At 43.3% G+C, this 20,298-nt stretch overlaps 1 pseudogene; it reads left to right on the top strand.

Moving 5' to 3' along the window:
• The first annotated feature begins 13,235 nt into the window (after positions 1 to 13,235).
• LOC136400017 (cullin-2 pseudogene) lies at positions 13,236 to 15,603 on the top strand (annotated as a pseudogene).
• Positions 15,604 to 20,298: the final 4,695 nt, after the last annotated feature.

Raw genomic sequence — 20,298 nt, forward strand, 5'->3', positions numbered from 1 at the left:
TTTTCCAATGCTGGAAAATAAATCATGCCAGAGGGCAGGCTGAGTCAGCTCTCTCTTTTCTCTGTAAAAACACAAAATTACAAAGTTGTCATGTGTGATGAAGCAACCAAAGAAAATGCAGTCCAAAGCATGAAAAACTATATAGGTATGCCATGGTGACAGGCAATGAATAAAAATGTCATGTACTTTATACTCTTCTGGATTCTGTGACTTTGAGCTATTAGTCAGCTCAAAGATTATTATAATTTAACAATCTGCTGTGATTTACTCTCATTACAAAAAATACCCTTACACCTTCTACCTGCATTTGTTAGTTACTGCTATGTAACATATCACCCCAAAACTTGATGTCTTATAACCACAATGGTTTATGTGCATAGGTCTGCAAATCAGCTGGGGCACTGCAGCAGCTGGGCGTCAGGGACCAAGGGACAGCTCTGCCCCATGGGTCTCATTTTCCACCTGGGACCAGTGTGCTAACCAGGGAATATCTTTCTCACGATGATGGCAAGGAACAAGATGGCAATACCCGGCCTCAGAAATGGCATGCTGTCACTTTCCCCATTGCAGGGTAGCTGCCGGGTGATTGCTCTAACGATAAGAGTCCAAGTGAGAGCTTCACGGGGAGCTTGAAATACTTGCTACAACAAAATTTGATTGCATTTAAGTCCACTTACATCATGTCAAGCAATTGCATTTCTCAGTGACAGAGAAAGGATGCTGTTAGAGTCTTTAAATAAAATTTCAATTTTTGTAAGTGCTTGCATGGTTGCAAAAAAAAGTGGTGATAGTCATTTGTAGAGGTGCTTATTTAAAATTTTTGATTGGGAATTTCGTGTAGCCATTGCAAACACAAAATCTGATCTAGAATTGATATCCACAGAAGCAAGTTCACATCTGTAAGTCAAAATTTTGAAAAGATATTTTTGGAAGTGTTTACAAATTCAACATTTGGTATCTTTGCTACTTGTCTTTCAAGGGGATCCCAGGTGCATGGAATTAAATTATCATAAACCTGGGTTTATGATACACTCTTAACATTGACATATGTATAGTACACTTGATTTAGTTCTTTATCATAATGTAACATCTTATCCAAAGCCAAAGCCAGTAACTTGATAACCTACGAGTAACCATAAATTCCCTCATCCCTTCCCCTGACTCTCCCAGAGCTACGTTTGGACTTAATGGATCCTGAAGGCTTTTGTCTTTTTGGGCCTTATTCTACACACACACACACACACACACACACACACACACGCACACAAATGCACACGCAAATACACATGCACCCCCAACACACACTTTCTCTTTCTACATATATGTATATTTGATGACTGCATTGATATAAAGAATATATTAATATTATATATTAAAACATTTTCTTTGACATAAGTTTATTTTATTTTATTTTTTTATTTTTTTGTATTTTTCTGAAGCTGGAAACGGGGAGAGACAGTCAGATAGACTCCCGCATGCGCGCCCGACCGGGATCCACCTGGTACGCCCACCAGGGGGTGACGCTCTGCCCCTCCCGGGCGTCGCTCTGTTGCGACCAGAGCCACTCTAGCGCCTGGGGCAGAGGCCAAGGAGCCATCCCCAGCACCCGGGCTATCTTTGCTCCAATGGAGCCCTGGCTGCAGGAGGGGAAGAGAGAGACAGAGAGGAAGGAGAGGGGGAGGGGTGGAGAAGCAGATGGGTGCTTCTCCTGTGTGCCCTGGCCGGGAATCGAACCCGGGACTTCTGCACGCCAGGCCGACGCTGTACCACTGAGCCAACCGGCCAGGGCCGACATAAGTTTATTTTAAAGGGCCCTACAAGTATTGTGAGCCCAAGATACTGAGTCTACTATGTCTCATGGATAAACCAGCCCTATGCCCCTCACGTAAGGTACCTGTCACCCTGGACCCTGTTCTTACCATGCTTTGTTTTCCATTGTATATCATAATTTAATGCAACTATATGTGTTCCTTAAAAGAATACTTTTTATGTTAGTCATTTTTAACCTCACAAAAGGATATCATATTGTATCTAATTTTTGAGTTTTACTCTTTCAAGTTAGATTGGCAAAATTAGTTTATATTTGAGCCATATCCCTGTAGCTCATTAATTTTGACTGCTGTCTAACATATGTCATGTGTAAGCCTGTCTCAGTTGATGCTTTTTCTCCCACTGATGGGCATTTAGGCTGGGTATTTTTTATCCTGTTCTACAGGAACAAACAACCCCAATATTTCAATGACCTTAGCCCCAAACATTTATTTCTAGTTCTCATTCTGTGAGGCTGAGCGGATTTTGGGGGAACAGTCTTTACCAAACAGGGTGGCCTGGTAAGAGTGAACAGGAAATAAATAATTATGAACAGATAATGCAGTTGGCCCCAGATGGTTACCAGGTCTTACTACGTGACAAGCCCTGCTTTGAGCAAAGTGGCAGGGTCAGAAGCTCTGTTAACATTCAGCTTCAGAAGATAATAATGCCAGACTTTCCCAGAATGGTTTCACCAATTTACATTCCTGCTGGCACCGTGCAAAAGGTCCTGGGGGTCCACATCCTTTCCAACACTCAGCATCAGACTTTTCAGTAATGTATAATTGAATGGATGCAAAATGGTGTTCCACGGAGGCTTTAATTTGTATTTTCCTGATCACTAACAATGTTTAGCGTCTCTTCACACTTATTCACCATGTGTTTTCTTCCTCTCTCATGCTCATTCCCTTTGTCCATTTCCCTTTCCTTTTTTATTTTCTTAAAGAGACAGAGAGAAGGGAGAGAGAGAGAGAAAGAGAAAGAGAGAGAGAGAGAGAGAGAGAGAGAAGCATGCATTTGTTGTTCCACTTAGTTATGCATTCATTGATCACTTCCATATGTGCCCTGGCCAGGGATCGAACCCACAACCTTGATATTTTGAGACAATGCTCTAACCAACTGAGCTAACCAGCCAGAGCCTCCCTTTCCTTTTTAAAAATGTACTTTCAGCCCTGGCCAGTTTGCTCAGTGGATAGAGCATTGGCCTGGCATATGGACGTCCCAGGTTCAATTCCCTATTAGGGCACACAAGGAGAAGAGACATTCTGCTCCCCCCCCCTTTCTCTCTTTCCCTCTTGCAGCCAGTGGCTCGACTGGTTCAGCAGCAGCTGGGGCACTGAGATTAGCTTGGTTGATTCAAGTGTCAGCCCCAGACGGGGGTTGCCGGGTAGATCCCAGTCAGGGTGCATGTGGGAATCTGTCTCTCTGTCTCCCTTCCTCTCACTTAAATTTTTTTTTCTTTCTCTGATCTCTAAGAGTTCGTATTAATTCTTTGTTGCTTATATGTATTGAGATTTTTTTCTTTCCTACTTGATTATTTGTCTTTTTACTTTCGTTAAGGTGTTTTTTATTGTATATATAAGTTCTGAATTTTAATACAGTCAAATTTCTCAATCTTTCATTTTATAGTAAATGTCTTTAGGAGCTTATTTAAGAAATCGTTCTGTATTCCAACCTCCAAAAGATATTTACCTATATTATCTACTAAGTGTTTTAAAGCTTTATTTTTGGAATTTAAGTCCATAATTAATGTGCAGCTGATCTTTGTAGATGTTGTGAAGTAATTTTTTCCAGTTCCATTTTTTGGACATGTTTTCTTTTTTCACCATGGTACACCATCTTTGCCATCTACCAAAGTCCCGGACATGTGTGGGTCTGATTCTGGAAATCTCTATTTCTTCTCATGGGTCAATCGGTGGGTCCCTGTGTTGACACTACTGACCTTATTTATAGGGCGGCTTCACAGTAAGTCCTGGTGCACAGCAGGGCACTAGCTCTGCTCTTCTACATGAGTGGCATCTGGCATATCAGTTTCCTTTTAGAACTTTGGGTTTCTGTGGGTAACCCGGGGATCATGATGCTACTTAATAAAGGTGTTCTGAAAATCAGATAAAACTGAATATGAGGGCCCTGGCCATTTGGCTCAGTGGTAGAGCATCGGCCTGGTGTGTGGAAGTCTCGGGTTCGATTCCTGGCCAAGGAACACAGGAGAAGCACCCATCTGCTTCTCCACCCTTACCCTGCTCCCTTCTCTCTGTCTATCTCTCTCTTCCCCTCTTGCTGCCAAAGCTCCTTTGGAGCAAAGTTGGCCTGGACGCTGAGGATGGCTCCACGGCCTCTGCCTCAGGTGTTAGAATGGCTCCCGCAGCAACAGGAGCAGCGCCCCAGATGGGCAGAGCATCGCCCCCTGGTGGGCACGCCGGGTGGATCCCAGTCGGGTGCATGTGGGAGTCTGTTTGACTGCTTCCCCCCTTCTAACTTCGGAAAAAGACAAAACAAAACAAAACAAAACAACCCCCCCCCCAAAAAAACAAAAACACAAACAAAAAAAACTGAATATGAGGAAAGGTCTCAGCACAGTGCCTACGTATTGACCCTGATTCTCCTGAGATGGGGTCCAGAGAAGTTAACTGACACGCTCAAGGCCACACAACTATTGTAGATTGACCCCATGCTGCCTTCTCCACCGCCAGGATTCAAAGGTAATTTCTAGATAAGTTAATTTTCTCAGTTTCTTCCTCTCTCTTAAAAAAAAAAAAAGTCAATTTCCGAAAGCTCACGGCACACCATAGTTCCCAATGACCCCATCTGCTTTGCTCTTTCTTATCTGATGGGAACAGAGTGACTTGGATAAGGGTCTCTCAACAATGTTGGAGAGGAAGCCAGGTTTATTTAAAACCGAACTTTTGTTGGCCCCGTTACCATTGGCCTTGGCTGAGCCGTGGCTCGGGGGCATCTGAAAGCAACCAGGTCTGGCCTGGCTTCCAGGAGAGTCTCCGGGCTGACAGCGAAGTGCCCTTGGAACTCAGGAATTGTGGAAATACAGTGGCCTTGAGGGTTAACTGCTAAGATCTGTGACACAGAGCCCATGTCTGTGTTGTTCCCACTGTCTCCTCTGACCCTACTGCGGGCCCTGGCACGGAGTGGGTGCTCAGTAAATATTTGTTGAATAAGAAAATGCACGTGGCCAGAGAGAGGAAGAGTCACTTTGAGTGGACTGTTTGATCACATTCTAAAGACACTTAAAGCCAGATAAAAGGTAAGTAGTTTACCAGCAGATTTGATAAGGTCTTACAGAGAGAAAAGTTTAAAAAAGTTATCAGTACATTAAAAGTTATTTATATAATTATAAAAGTATATTAAAATCATAAAAAATACTAGAAGAAAATATCAGAGAATGTTTGTTTCCATAATCAGGGAGTGGAGGAAAACATGACAGAAATCCGAGTAGTTATAAAAAGAAAAAAATGGACAGTTTAGACTACATAAATATTTTTAAACTTCTATGGGGGAAAACCATATACATAAAGCAAATGACAAACACTAAACTGAACAAAATATTGAATTCCTTTCCATGTGACAGACGAGGGCTAAGAAACTGATATACGAAGAACGTGCATACAAATCAACTTTAAAAAAATTCAAAAGAAGAAAAGTAAGAAAGAAAATGATGAGTAAGAAAAATAGGCAAATAACGAGGGAAAATACATTCCACAGGGATGACATTCAAACAGCCAATAAACACACGAGGAGATGCTCGACTCCACAGAAAAATCGATTCAAGTGAAAACAACAATGTGGTAATGTTTTTCGTGTATCAGATGGGCAAACATTAACAGGTGGAGGGGTGGAGTGTCTGTAGGCTTCCAGTCACTGCTCGGCAAATGCAAATTGGGTACAATATTTTTAGAGAGAGACTCACCAATGTCTACCAGGACTTTATTTTTATTTGTGTGTGTGATCAATTCCACCTATGAGAATGTATCTGATAGAAACCCTGGCAAGAGTGAGCAAAGATAAATATACAGGAAATGCTTTGCGGTGTTGTTTGTAGTAACCAAAGACTGAAACTATATACATGCATATGGGCAGGACTGAGGAACTCATGGTATGTTCCTCGTATTCAGCCGGTGAAGACTGAGATCTCGCAGTACATGCCAACGTGGGAAGAAACCCCAATTTAGTGTCCGATTTTGAAAAAAAGCAAGTAGGTTGAGTAGCATATATATAATATTATCTATACCTATAATATTATTATACAGATAACATAACATATATTTAAATGTTATATTTTTATTTAGGTTTTGAAATGATCTTTCACCCTCTCCATATACACCGCTCACAAAAATTAGGGGATATTTTATCGCTTCATATTCATTTTGAAATAACCCCTAATTTTTGTGAGCAGTGTATATTTGTATATACGACACACATACATCTATCTGTATGTATATAGATGACATATATATGATTATATACGAAATCTGCACACCAAAGCATTAACAGTGATTTGGATTGAGGCAATGGTTGAAATTCACATTTTATTTCTCTATCACTTAAAATGTTTTCCATGAGCCCACATTACTTTTGTAGCAATTTTTAAAAATTACTTTTTTTTTTAAGTCTGAACAATGTTTTATTTTTTTATTTTATTTATTTATTTTACAGAGAGAGAGAGAGTCAGAGAGAGGGATAGACAGGGACAGACAGGCAGGAACGGAGAGATGAGAAGCATCAATCATTAGTTTTTCTTTGCGTATTGTGACACCTTAGTTGTTCATTGATTGCTTTCTCATATGTGCCTGGACCACGGGCCTTCAGCAGACCGAGTAACCCCTTGCTCGAGCCAGCCACCTTGGGTCCAAGCTGGTGAGCTTTTGCTTAAACCAGATGAGCCTGCGCTCACTGGTGCCCTCGGGGTCTTGAACCTGGGTCCTCGGCATCCCAGTCCGACACTCTATCCACTGCGCCACCGCCTGGTCAGGTTAAAGAATCACTTTTATGAAGAACATTTTCCCTGGCACTGTGTCTGTGAGTTACTGACAGCGTGCCTCTGGAGACACAGTCAGCCTGCTAACACGGGGTTTCAGTTGGAGCTTGCTTCCCTCGCCTGGCTCTTGCAGACTTCCCACCAAGAATCCTGGCTTCCTTTTGAAGCTCTAGTTTGCAAGGACTGCTCTGTTTCCTGAGAGCTGCAGAGGCCACTCATGTTTGCCCAGCACTCGCTGAGGCATAATAAGTATACACCACGTACAGTGCAGGCGGACCCTTAGCAATTAAGCTACTTTGTTCAGTTGCCCTTTCCCGGCGTGGTAATAGCAGCCTTCCTTCCCACAGCAGACCATGCACTTGCCAGGGCAGACACCAGGTCTAACTTTTGTCTGCATTCCTGGGAGCTAGCCCAGAGAGCGTTATTTGACCTATTTTATTAACACAAGTACAGACTGAGGGAGCTCGCCCACCTGGCAGATGGTGAAGCCTGCCTGCAAACTGGCACAAGGAAGTGAGAAGAGATTCTCAGGGCGCCATTGACGGCAGGAGGGCAAGAGGGAGGAGGGAAGAGGTGGGAGGGAGGAGGTGGGAGGGCAGGAAGGAGGAGGGAGGAAGGCAGGAGAGAGGAGGGAGGAGGGGGGAGAGAGGAGGGAGGAGGGGGGAGGGGGAGAGAGGAGGGAGGAGGGGGGAGGGGGGAGGGGGAAGGGGGAGGGAGGAAGGGCAGATAGACCAAGTCAGTTTACAGAACAGTTTGCCTTTCGAGAAAGGGAGGGGCAACTAGTACCCCCTAAACACCTCGGGTAGGGGTAATGGGGCATGGAACTTGTTCATCTTAGGAACAGAGGGCAGAGAGGCGGGTAGAGGTGGAGTAGGAGATGGGACAGGCTATATACTATATTCTGTCCTGCAAAGCCAGTGGGTGAGGCTCTAACTGGTGCTGCTGCTGATGACATCAGCTGGAAAACTGCCTTTGTGGTAGAGATAGCGTAATAAAAGCATGTGCAAGCAAAGTGTTATAGCCCATGGGAAACTGAAAGGCTGGCATGAAGTACCTATCTGTCTTTGTCTCCCCAGTGCCCAGGGCCTCGCTTAGAGCAGGGACACGGTAGACAACTGAGCAGGAAGGAAGCAAGGGAGGACAGCAGAGAGAGGAAGAAAGGAGACCAGGGAGATAATGACCCAAGGACCAGCAACTTCTTTTCTGGTTTCATGATATCAGGGATGCTTCCAGGGGGTCCCAGAAGGCAGCCTCCACTTTAGTGCCTCTCCTTGGGCTTCCATATTCTCATATAGACAGAGAGAATGTTCGAATAGCTCAGGGACTCTGACCTGGAGGCCCAGAACCCGAGGGAACTCTCAAGATAGAAATGGGCACCATGAGCTATTTTGGTACTTCTGAACGCTAACAGGAATTGTGCATTTACTTAAGATAAGACTGTATGTGCTGACGCGCCAGGTATCTTTGTTGGGGGCTGAAAGTCCATCACTCCCAAGAAACAGAAAAGCAATTGGATCGAACCTGCTCTGCAGGAGGGCTGACCTAGGTTAGATCAGACCTAGTTGGGTCTTTGGCTAAGTGACTGGCCTCTCTTTTTTTTTTTTTTTTAAGATTTATTTATTTTTAAAAAAAATTTTTTAAGTTTATTTATTTTTTACAGAGACAGAGTGAGTCAGAGAGAGGGATAGACAGGGACAGACAGACAGGAACGGAGAGAGATGAGAAGCATCAATCACTAGTTTTTCATTGTGCGTTGCAACACCTTAGTTGTTCATTGATTGCTTTCTCATATGTGCCTTGACCGTGGGCCTTCAGCAGACCGAGTAACCCTTTGCTGGAGCCAGCAACCTTGGGTCCAAGCTGGTGGGCTTTGCTCAAACCAGATGAGCCTGTGCTCAAGCTGGCGACCTCGGGGTTTCAAACCTGGGTCTTCCGCATCCCAGTCCGACGCTCTATCCACTGCGCCACCGCCTGGTCAGGCTGACTGGCCTCTCTTGAGCACTGGTTTCCTCTTCAGTGAAATGGGGGTGATAGCAGCACCCTATCCAGTGGTGGACGGTAGAGATTGAGTGAGCTAGCACGCATAAAATACTTGGCATCCAGCCTGGCCCAAAGTCAGCCCTTGGCAAATGGTAGTAGTGACTGTCATTATTAATTCAGGGTAGGAAGTCTGGACATCTCATGCTAATTAGAATCTCTGTACCTGTATAAATTGATTCATAAACAGTGGGAAATGAATGAATTATTAATTTTTTAAGGCAGCTTTTTGAAAGACGACATCTTTCAAAACATGAGATCCCCTGGAGAGAACTCAGGAATGTACATAAGGGGACAGAGATCAAGCCCCTTTGTGTAAGTTCCCTTCGAGCTGGAATCTAATAAGAGACAAAGCTCTCCCTTTAGGACCTTAGCATAAATATTCCCTCTGTTTGGAATGCCTTTCTTCACTCCCTCAGACCCCTCTGCCTGACTCCTTCTATGATACCTCTTCCAGGAAGCCTCCGTGTGGCCCTGATCTTCTGGGTTGGGGCCCTTCTACAGTACACTGGACTTGCTCCTTTGAGGGGTCTCACTGCGTTGTGCAGTGGTTTCTTAGACCCGTGATTCTCAACCTAGAGTGTGCATCAGAATCAAATTAAGGGCTTGTTAAAACAGAGGTTGCCAGCCTCCGCCTGGACCCAGAGTGTCTGATTCAGTATGTCCGGGACGGACCCCGAGAATCTGCATTGCTCACATGTTCACCGTGGTGGCTGATGCTGCTGGCCCCATTTTAAGAACCTCTGGTTTTAGACCAAGTGTTCTAAGACACCAAGGGACTTACCTGTTAATTTCCCACTGCACCGCCAGCAGTACCTCAGTTTCAGTTATTACTACGTGGAAAGAGAAAGTCAGATAACAAGAGACAATACAAATTATATCTCAAGGTCTCCTGCGCTGACAGGCAGACAGTGGTGCTGACCTGGCTGGAAGTGTGTCTGATTGTGAGGGCGAGGAGCGCAGGAAGAGGTCAGGGAAGGCAGGAGGCCCTTGTGCGAGGTCATAGCGCCCTCTGGTGCCAACAGCTCAGGTCTGCACCTGGAGCTGCGAGTGAATGAGTGACAGAAGGGATGGGTTTTCCCCTTTCTGCCTTGTTCATGTCACTTCCAGAGGCAACTTGCTAAAACCCAGCTCCCACCATACTCCCCTTTGTCCATTCGATACCAAGTTAAACCCCATCCATGGCTCTCCAATGCCTTCTGGACAAAGCTAGGTCCTGTTCGAGGTCCTTCGTACCACACACACATACAGGGTGGGGAAAATAGGTTTACAGCTGTTTGTATGGAAAGTAATACAATAATTAATAAATACTAACACAAGAATAAATTCTGTGTTTCATCTACTCACAACTGTAAATCTACTTTTGCCCACCTTGTACTCTTATCCCTCAGGTGCCTGCTGCTCTCATCGGAAACCCTTTATTTTATCCAGCAGACAGGCCACGGGCTGGACACCTTCCCACATGCTAGGTCACCTAATTGGACTGCAACCACCTTCTTCCTGAAAGAAAATTACTTTCTTTTAAAACAAATGTGGCTTCTTCCATGAAGTCTGCCTGGATTATTCCAGGCAGAAGTGGTTGTTTGTAAGGCCCTGTGCATAGACCACTACAGCGATTTCAGTGTATGTAATGTAAGTACTGGTTTGTGGGGGTCTGAATCCTTGAGACCATGAGAACTTTGGGGGCTCCCGACTCATCTTTGGTGTCTCAATCAATGCTTATGGATTATTTATTTATTTATTTATTTATTTATTTATTTATGTGAGAGGGACAGAAAGGGACAGACAGACAGGAAAGGAGAGAGATGAGAAGCATCAGTTCTTTGTTGCGGCACCTTAGGTGTTCATTGATTGCTTTTTCATATGTGCCTTGACCGGAGGGCTACAGCAGAATGAGTGACCCTTTGCTTAAGCCAGCAACTTTGGGCTCAAGCCAGCAACCATGGGGTCATGTCTATGATCTCATGCTCAAGTCAGCAACCCTGTGCTCAAGCTGGCAACCTGGGGTTTCAAATCTAAGTCCTCTGCATTCCAGACCAACACTATCCACTGTGCCACTGCCTGGTCAGGCAATGCTTATGGATTTTAAAGAGTTGTTTTTCTATCTGTAAAAAAGTGAGCTCCAGTAGCTACGGGCAACTCCACCCTCTAAAAAGCCATGGAGACTGGGTGTTGGAAGCTAAAGTGTAAAAAACTGGGGACCACATACACAGCGAGGGAAGAGGAGGATCTGGGTGGAGCAGTAACATTATCTGTTATAATCAATAAAGTCAAAGAACAGACATCAAGGGGAGAAATTATGAGATGAGATCCTAGTCAGCTGAGACCACATTAGGTAAATCAATATCTGATTTTGCTCAAGGAGGCAACGTGCCAAGTTAAATAAAAACTCTTCACTTCACACCCTTCCTTGCATGTGGGGTAACCAGTTCTAGACACTGTGATGTAAGTAGAAGTGTGCTGGAAGCTTTTGAAAAGGCACTGATTTTCTGTTGGAGGTACCACCTCTTCCTCCTTGCTGCTCCCTTCTTGCCTGGATGTGAACCTGAGGCTGGAGGTAAAGCAGCCATCTTGTAATCATGAGGCCACAATAAGGCAAATATGAGAATAAAGGCTTCATGCTAAGGATGGCGGAGCTGAGATACAGAAGGGGCCTGAGACCCTAGTGATGTTGTGGAGTGGCCGCATCAGCCTGGGATACCTATCACCACACTTCTTTTTTGAAAGATAACAAACCCTTGGCTGATAAAGTCATTGACTTTCTATTACATGCAGCCGGGCATCATTCCTAACTAGTACTCCCTCTAAACAATCCGTATGGCTGTACAGAGCCTCCTACTTTGTATAAGAGCACCTGTTCCTACTCAAATGCACTGCATGTTTCTGTGTTTTGCCCAGGTTTTATTTGAGAGTCAAGAAGAATCCACAATGGGCACTGGAATCTTAAAGTTTCTGAGAATTCCTGCAGTTTTAAACCTGTAGTCTAACTTTGGTATAGACTCCTTCAAAATTATTTGACCACAGAACATGTGTTGTCTTGGAATCTCTTTTTCTATTAGTTAGGACAGAACTTTCCAACTGGTGTGCGGTGAATGGACAATGTTGACCTATTCAACCGCTCAGAAACTTACTGCCGCTAAGAATGTATTTGAACACTTAAGATGGTTCCTTCTGTAAACTTCCTGAATTTGGTAATAATTACTTACGTGGCTGAGATTTTATACAAAGCATCTGCTGCCAGAAAGGCTCTGTCATGACTACATTATGCCGCGTTCCCGAGAGGTGCCCATCAAATCATCTCACGGGGTCTGATTATGATCCTAGTCATGGCTTGTTTCACATCTGCAACCTTTTATTTTGCAAGTAGATATAAAATGTTGACATTTATGTAACTTGATTGTCTCTTATTTTCCACGTTTCTAACAGAAGTACGGATATTACTATTTCATGTTGTATTTCCATATTGAAAATAATTTTGTTAATTTTCTCAGTTGTTATTTCTTGATTGAGTGAAAGACAATGAATTTTTAATGCTACCATTTAACACAGTTTGATTCTTAATGGAATTTCAGAATGAACTTGTTTGCTTTTAAGATTTTATTTATTGATTTTACAGAGAGAGAAGAGGTGGAAAGAGCAAGAAGTATCAGCTCATAGTTGCTTCACTTTAGTTGTTCATTGATTGCTTGTCTTATGTGCCTTGACTGGATAAGCCCATGATTTTGAACTGGCAACCTCAGCGTTGCAAGTTGATGCTCTATCTACTGCACTACTACAGGCCAGGCAAACTTTTTTGCTTTTAAAAATGAGAAAATGGAGTGACAGCCACTGCCGCCGCCCACCCTCCTCGCCGGACTCCGGACTCCGTCCTCGGTTCCTGCGGGCCGCTGTCCGCCCCTGCCCCCCGCCCCGGGCCCCTTGTCTCTAGCTCCCCTGCCGCATCAGATTTCAACACTAAACTTGCACAATGTCTTTGAAACCAAGAGTAGTAGATTTTTTTTTTCTTTTTGTATTTTTCTGAAGCTGGAAACGGGGAGGCAGTCAGACAGATTCCCGCATGTGCCCGACCGGGATCCACCCGGCACGCCCACCAGGGGGCGATGCTCTGCCCACCAGGGGGCGATGCTCTGCCCATCCGGGCGTCGCTCTGTTGCACCCAGAGCCATTCTAGCACCTAAGGCAGAGGCCACAGAGCCATCCTCAGTACCCGGGCCAACTTTGCTCCAATGGAGCCTTGGCTGTGGGAAGAGAAGAGAGATACAGAGAGGAAGGAGAGGGGGAGGGGTGGAGAAGCAGATGGGCGCTTCTCCTGTGTGCCCTGGCCGGGAATCGAACCTGGGACTCCTGCACGCCAGGCCGACACTCTACCCCTGAGTCAACCGGCCAGGGCCTAAGAGTAGTAGATTTTGATGAAAAATGGAACAAACTTTTAACGACAATCAAAGCTGTTGTCATGTTGGAATACGTTGAAAGAGCAACATGGAACGATAGCTTCTCAGATATCTATGCTTTATGTATGGCCTATCCTGAACCCCTTGGAGAAAGACTTTATACAGAAACTAAGATTTTTTTGGAAAATCATGTACGACATTTGCACAAGAAAGTTCTGGAGTCTGAAGAGCAAGTACTTGTTATGTATCATAGGTATTGGGAGGAATATAGCAAGGGAGCAGACTATATGGACTGCTTGTATAGGTATCTCAACACCCAGTTTATTAAAAAAATAAGTTGACAGAAGCTGACCTTCAGGATGGCTATGGTGGTGTAGATATGAATGAACCACTTATGGAAATAGGAGAGCTAGCATTGGATATGTGGAGGAAATGGATGGTTGAACCGCTTCAGACTGTCCTTATCCGAATGCTGCTCCGAGAAATCAAAAATGATCGTGGTGGAGGAGACCCAAACCAGAAAGTAATCCATGGGGTTATTAACTCCTTTGTTCATGTTGAGCAGTATAAGAAAAAATTCCCCTTAAAGTTTTATCAGGAAATCTTTGAGTCCCCCTTTCTGATGGAAACAGGAGAGTATTACAAGCAAGAAGCTTCAAATTTATTACAAGAATCAAACTGTTCACAGTATATGGAAAAGGTCGTAGGTAGATTAAAAGATGAAGAAATTCAATGTCGAAAGTACTTGAACCCAAGTTCATATACTAAAGTGACCCATGAATGTCAACAACGAATGGTAGCAGACCACTTACAGTTCTTACATGCAGAATGTCATATCATTCGACAGGAGAAAAAAAATGACATGGCAAACATGCATGTCCTACTCCTCGCCGTGTCCACAGGCTTACCTCACATGATCCAGGAGCTGCAAAACCACGTCCATGACGAGGGCCTTAGAGCAACCAGTAATCTCACTCAGGAAAATATGCCAACACTATTTGTGGAGTCAGTTTTGGAAATACATGGTAAATTTGTTCAGCTTATCAACACTGTTTTGAATGGTGGCCAGCACTTTATGAGTGCATTGGATAAGGCTCTTACATCAGTTGTAATTACAGAGAACCCAAGTCTGTTTGCAAAGCTCCTGAATTGCTTGCTAAGTACTGTGACAACTTACTGAAGAAGTCAGCAAAGAGGATGACTGAGAATGAGGTGGAAGACAAACTCACCAGCTTCATTACTGTTTTCAGATATATCGACGATAAGGATGTTTTTCAAAAGTTTTACACAAGAATGCTGGCGAAACATTTAATTCACGGGTTATCTATGTCTATGGATTCTGAAGAAGCTATGATTAATAAGTTAAAGCAAGCTTGTGGCTATGAGTTCACCAGCAAACTGCACCGGATGTACACGGACATGAAAGTCAGTGCTGACTCAACAACAAGTTCAGCAACTTTATCAAAAGTCAGGACACTGTGATCGATCTGGGAATTAGTTTTCAAATATATGTTCTACAGGCTGGTGCGTGGCCTCTGACGCAGGCTCCTTCGTCTACGTTTGCAATCCCCCAAGAGCTGGAGAAAAGTGTCCAGATGTTTGAATTATTTTACAGCCAACATTTCAGTGGAAGGAAACTTACATGGTTACATTATCTCTGCACAGGTGAAGTTAAAATGAATTATTTGGGAAAACCCTATGTAGCCATGGTCACAACATAGCAAATGGCAGTGCTTCTAGCCTTTAATAACAGTGAGATCATCGGCTATAAGGAGCTCCAGGACAGCACTCAGATGAATGAAAAGGAGCTGACAAAAACAATCAAGTCATTACTGGACGTGAAGATGATTAAGCATGATTCAGAGAAGGAAGATATTGATGCAGAATCTTTGTTTTCATTAAATATGAACTTCAGCAGTAAAAGGACAAAATTTAAAATTACGACGTCGATGCAGAAAGACACCCACAGGAGATGGAGCAGACCAGAAGTGCTGTGGACGAGGACCGGAAAATGTACCTGCAGGCCGCCATAGTTCGTGTCATGAAAGCGCGGAAAGTACTCCGGCACAACGCCCTCATTCAGGAGGTGATCAGCCAGTCCAGAGCAAGGTTTAACCCCAGCATCAGCATGATCAAGAAGTGCATTGAGGTGCTGATAGACAAGCAGTACATCGAGCGCAACCAGGCCTCCGCCAATGAGTACAGCTATGTGGCATGACGCAGATCTCCTGTATGTGCGAGAAGCTCATTGCCGCTGCACGTAGTCTGTTCCTGTGTGCAAGAGCAGGCCTGTGCCTCCATAATCTGGTCCTTCAGCAGCCCCCTTCTCTCTGCTGTTTACAACATCACCAGTGCCACGTCATGAGCGTCGGAGGAGATGCCTGGAGCTATTTCAAGCTCATGTCATTGTGACATTTCTTGAAACTTTATTAAAGAGTGAGTGGAGCATTTTCTGACATGTGGAAATCTGGTGGGGTACCATGCTTTCTCTCCCCTTCACGTTTGCAGTTGATGTTTTTTTTTTAATGTATCTTAAAGGGCATAAAATAAAGAACTTAAATATTGTAATATGACAGATAACCTAATAATTGTATCTACATTAAAATGACAAATATGATATTGCTGCTTGTCAAATAAAAAAATAAAGTAGAATGCCTTTTCTATGTGGACAGAGCATCACATAAAAAAAATGAGAAAATGATTCTAAAGTTAAATATATGCCTACTCTGACCTAGCAGTTGTGGTCCTAGGTTTTAATTTATCCAATAGCAGTCCCTGGCTGGTTGGCTCAGTGATAGAGCATCGGCCCGGCATGTGGAAGTCCCAGGTTTGATTCCTGGTCAGGGCACACAGGAGAAGCACCCATCTGCTTCTCCACTCCTCCCCCTTCCCCTTTCTCTCTCTCTTACTCTCTCTTGCTCTCTGCTTCTTTCTCTCTACCTTCCCCTCCTGCAGCCATAGCTCAAATGGTTTGAGCAAGTTGGCTCCGGGCACTGAGGTTGTCTCCATGGCCTTGCCTCAGACGCTGAAGTGGCTCAGTCGCCGAGCAATGGAGCAGCGGCCCCAGATGGGCAGAGCATTTCCCTGTGGGGGGCTTGCCGGGTGGATCCTGGTCAGGGCACATGCAGGAGTCTGTCTCTCTGCTTCCCTGATTCCTCACCTCTCACTTAATTTAAAAAAAATTACCCAATAGCATTGACTGTAAATGTTTGCAAAAAGACGTGCACAAGCATGTTTGTAGCAGCTTTATTCATAATAGCCCAGACTGGAAACAACCCAAATGTTCATCAACAGATGAATGAATAAATTGTGAAATATACACACAGTGGAATACTACTTGGCAATAAAAAATAACCAATTCATAGCTACATGCAACAATGGTGAACTTCTCAAACATGATGCTGAGTGAAAAAGCCAGATAAAAGAGCACATGCTGTATAATTTCATTTATACAAAGTCCCTAAACAGGCAACTCTGATCTATAGTGATTTCCATCTCCACCTGGGAGGATGCAAAAGTTCTCATGGCATCTGGTACATGCATAACTGCACTTCACAAACCCTGTTCTGTATATTTTATATAGCAGTACAAATAGTTATAAATAAAAACAAAAATTTTATATTTGAAACAAAAACTAATTAAAAAGAAATTAATCCAATCAACTATTCAATAGTCTAAGACTTGACAGCTCTAGAAAGTGATTTCAAAATATTTTTATCATACTTCAATATGAACAATAGTTACATGCTGCGGATTTTCAGAATTTTAACTACTAAGTTAAATGAAAATTAGTATTTAATACTTCCTATTTTGCTAACTAAATTTTTTTTAATGCAATGTGTGTAAAACATTCTTAATGAGGCAGAAGACCACAGGCATAAAGGCCTATAGTAACCTTAAGTACTTCATATTTAAATAGATTTAATTTTTATGGATAATTATTATCCCACCACAATGACCAACTTTTTCATTAAAATTGGGATGTTATCAGAATCACTAAACACAGGAGTACAAAAAAGGTCTGTCATCCAACAGGAAGTAAATGTACCAAGGGTGATCCCACACGTGCACTCTGGGGCCCTCCAGCTATATCCTTTGGCCCAGGAGCCTTATGACCTGGAAGACTCATCCCGTAGAGCCAGGGGGCCAGGCCAGCTCTGCCTACACCTAACTGCAAACCATTCAGACCATTACTGTTCTCTTCTGACCCTGAGTACCTGTCCTAGAGAGACCACCCAAAGTCGACAGTCCTAATGAGAGCAATCCACACGCAAGTGCATTTCTAGAGTCTACCCTGGAATGCATTCTTAAATCCACCACCTGCTCCGTGTTATTTTCCAGACCACTTTGTTCTCATGCTGTATACCAGATGGTAGGAGGCTCCCTATCAATTTCCCTGAAAATGAACATGATATCACCTTCACCAAGCATTCTTCATAAAGTTCAATGCACCAATACTCTGATTCTCCTAGAATTTTATATTCTTCTTCTATGGGGCATGAGCCCAGACAGCCATGCCAAAATGCTGACAGGCTCCAGACTGAGCATGTCATATTTTTCAAGAACTGTAAAAGGCAGTGTTTGTCCTGCTGTGGTGTTTTATTTTGCATAGGACGCAGATGAATTCATGCTTTGTTTTCCAATGAATTTTTCCTCCATAAAATTCACCTCTTTATCATTTTTTTAAAAAAAAATTATTGATTTTAGAGAGAGAGTAAGGAAGAGAGAGAAAGAGAGAGAGAAAGAAGCATCAATTTGTTGTTCCACTTATTTATGCATTCATTGGTTGCTTCTTTATGTGCTCTGACTGGGGTTTGAACCTGCAACCTTGGTGTATCCAGACAACATTCTAATAAACTGAACTACATGTCCAAGGCAAAAATTCACCTCTTTAAATACAATATGAACTAATCTAAATTATCATCAATAGGTGTCATTGGCCAAGTTTTGTATTTTTCTTGAAGCTTAATTGTAAGATTACATGAAGCCTAATTTCTAAGCCATTGCAATACTATGATCATTGCTCTAAAAGAAAAAAACCACTCACACTCTAATTTATCTCATATATATAAAAATATAATTTATGGGAATATTCACTTATAAGAGGAGAAAGCATAAGATAATACATTTTTTTGTAAAGAAGAAGGCCAGTTCTGCTTGTTAGAATCCATTGGAGTCCGAAAAGACCAGTGTAACAGGCTTTATTGAAAGAAACCCTGCCAGGCTGACTCGTAAGGGAGAGTTGCACCAGGCACAGGCCAGGACCTTTTTAAGGGTTAGGGGAGGGGGAGTAGGAAGGGTCATGGGGCATCATCCGATTGGCTGCTGGACAAAGGATCATCTTTTATGGAAGTTTGAGTATGTTTAACTTCTAGCAGTTTTCAATCATCAGGACTTCTCAGCTAGTGACATCAGACATTCCTCTGTGGTTGGTCATCTGCTGCGAGCCCTGAAACGAGATTTACTGGCAGGGTTAAAGAAATAAAACCTAAGACTGCTTACACCTAATTGCAAACCGTTCAGCTACTGTAGGAAAATATGGATCTTTGGGAAATGCCTGTCATCGCAATACAAGAAACAAAGTTATTTATTTAAAATGTATATATATAATTTTAGATTTTACTTATTCATTTTAGAGAGGAGAATTGAGAGAGAGAGAGAGAGAAGGGGGAGGAGCAGGAAGCATCAACTCCCACAAGTGCCTCGATCAGGTAAGCTCAGGGTTTCAAACCAGCAGCCTCAGTGTTCCAGGTCGACGCTTTATCCACTGCGCCACCACAGGTCAGGTGAAACAAAGTTCTTTAATGGGCTCTGTTACAATACTTTGAGGCAGAGCTCAAGAAATTGGTTGCAAGATCTTAACGTCAAAATACCTCCTCTACTTTCAGAATCACTCGTTGTAGCTGCCCGCATGAAAATGATCAACACTAAGTTTGGGGCTTAAGAACAGTTTTACAGCAAATTTTTGGCCAACCACGCATATGGATGATAACTTAGACTAGTTCATATTGTATTTACAGTTTTACAGACAATTGAAAACATCTCAGACGGCATAGAAACAAAGCTAATCTGGAAGCTCCAATAAAGCTGTGAGACAGACTAAGACTAGTGACTCTGCAGTCATCAGTAATGATGGTCAGTTGGAAGCACCAGCAGAATTCTCAGAACGCAGCAAAGAGGAAATCATCAGAGGTCAGTGAGCACCTTCAATTGACCAAGATACGTGACAACACTGGATGAGTCTGTGGTCTCATGGGGTGGCTGCAACAATAACAGGAGGTGAAGCTTTTTACTCACAGGTTCATTCCACAAACTGGGATTTGAGCAGCACGTTCCTGGTCAGTCACAGAAACATATCATGTGTAAAGCTGTCCTTGAAGATCTGAATTCCACAATACATGTTGTGATCAAAGTGGTGACTTAACCCCAAGCCTCTCAGCCCTGCATGTCTTCAGCCCTGACACAAGCAGAGGCGGATTTAATGGCGGGCGCACTGGCCACATGCCGGGGGGGCCCCCACAAAACCCCAACTTTACATTTTTTTCTAATGTAAAGGGCCCAATATTTTCTTCTGCGCCTGGGGCCTCAACCGACCTTAAATCCGCCTCTGGGTACAGGACAGTGAAACTCCCCTCTCGGCTCTTTCCTACAGAAATGGGTTGACTCTCCAAAGAAGAGTTTTCTCAAGAGTTTCTGAACTTAAAACATAATAAAAATAAAATTCGAAAATTGTGAAGAAGTTGGAAGCATCAGCACTTCACAATTTTTTTTTGAAAGATAGAAATTGGCTTCAAAATCTGACTTCGTCGACATTTTTTGAGTCTCTGCATGAACATGATCAAAAACTGTCAGAATCACCTGAAAGTATATTTGTGCTGTAACAAGTTAACTCAAAAGGCCTGGACTGCCGAAACCCAAACATCTTCCAGATTAGCCCTTGACCTTTGAGTCCTTGGAATGTCCTGCCCAGTGAAAGAGTTTTTGTCCCCGAGTCCTTGGACTTAGGCTGCATCAGCTGACCTCTGGGGGCCTGGAAGTTTAATCTCCGAGGTCAGTCCTGTGGGGGCCGCA

Source organism: Saccopteryx leptura, chromosome 3 (genome assembly GCF_036850995.1).
Source record: "Saccopteryx leptura isolate mSacLep1 chromosome 3, mSacLep1_pri_phased_curated, whole genome shotgun sequence".
NCBI lineage: Eukaryota > Metazoa > Chordata > Mammalia > Chiroptera > Emballonuridae > Saccopteryx > Saccopteryx leptura.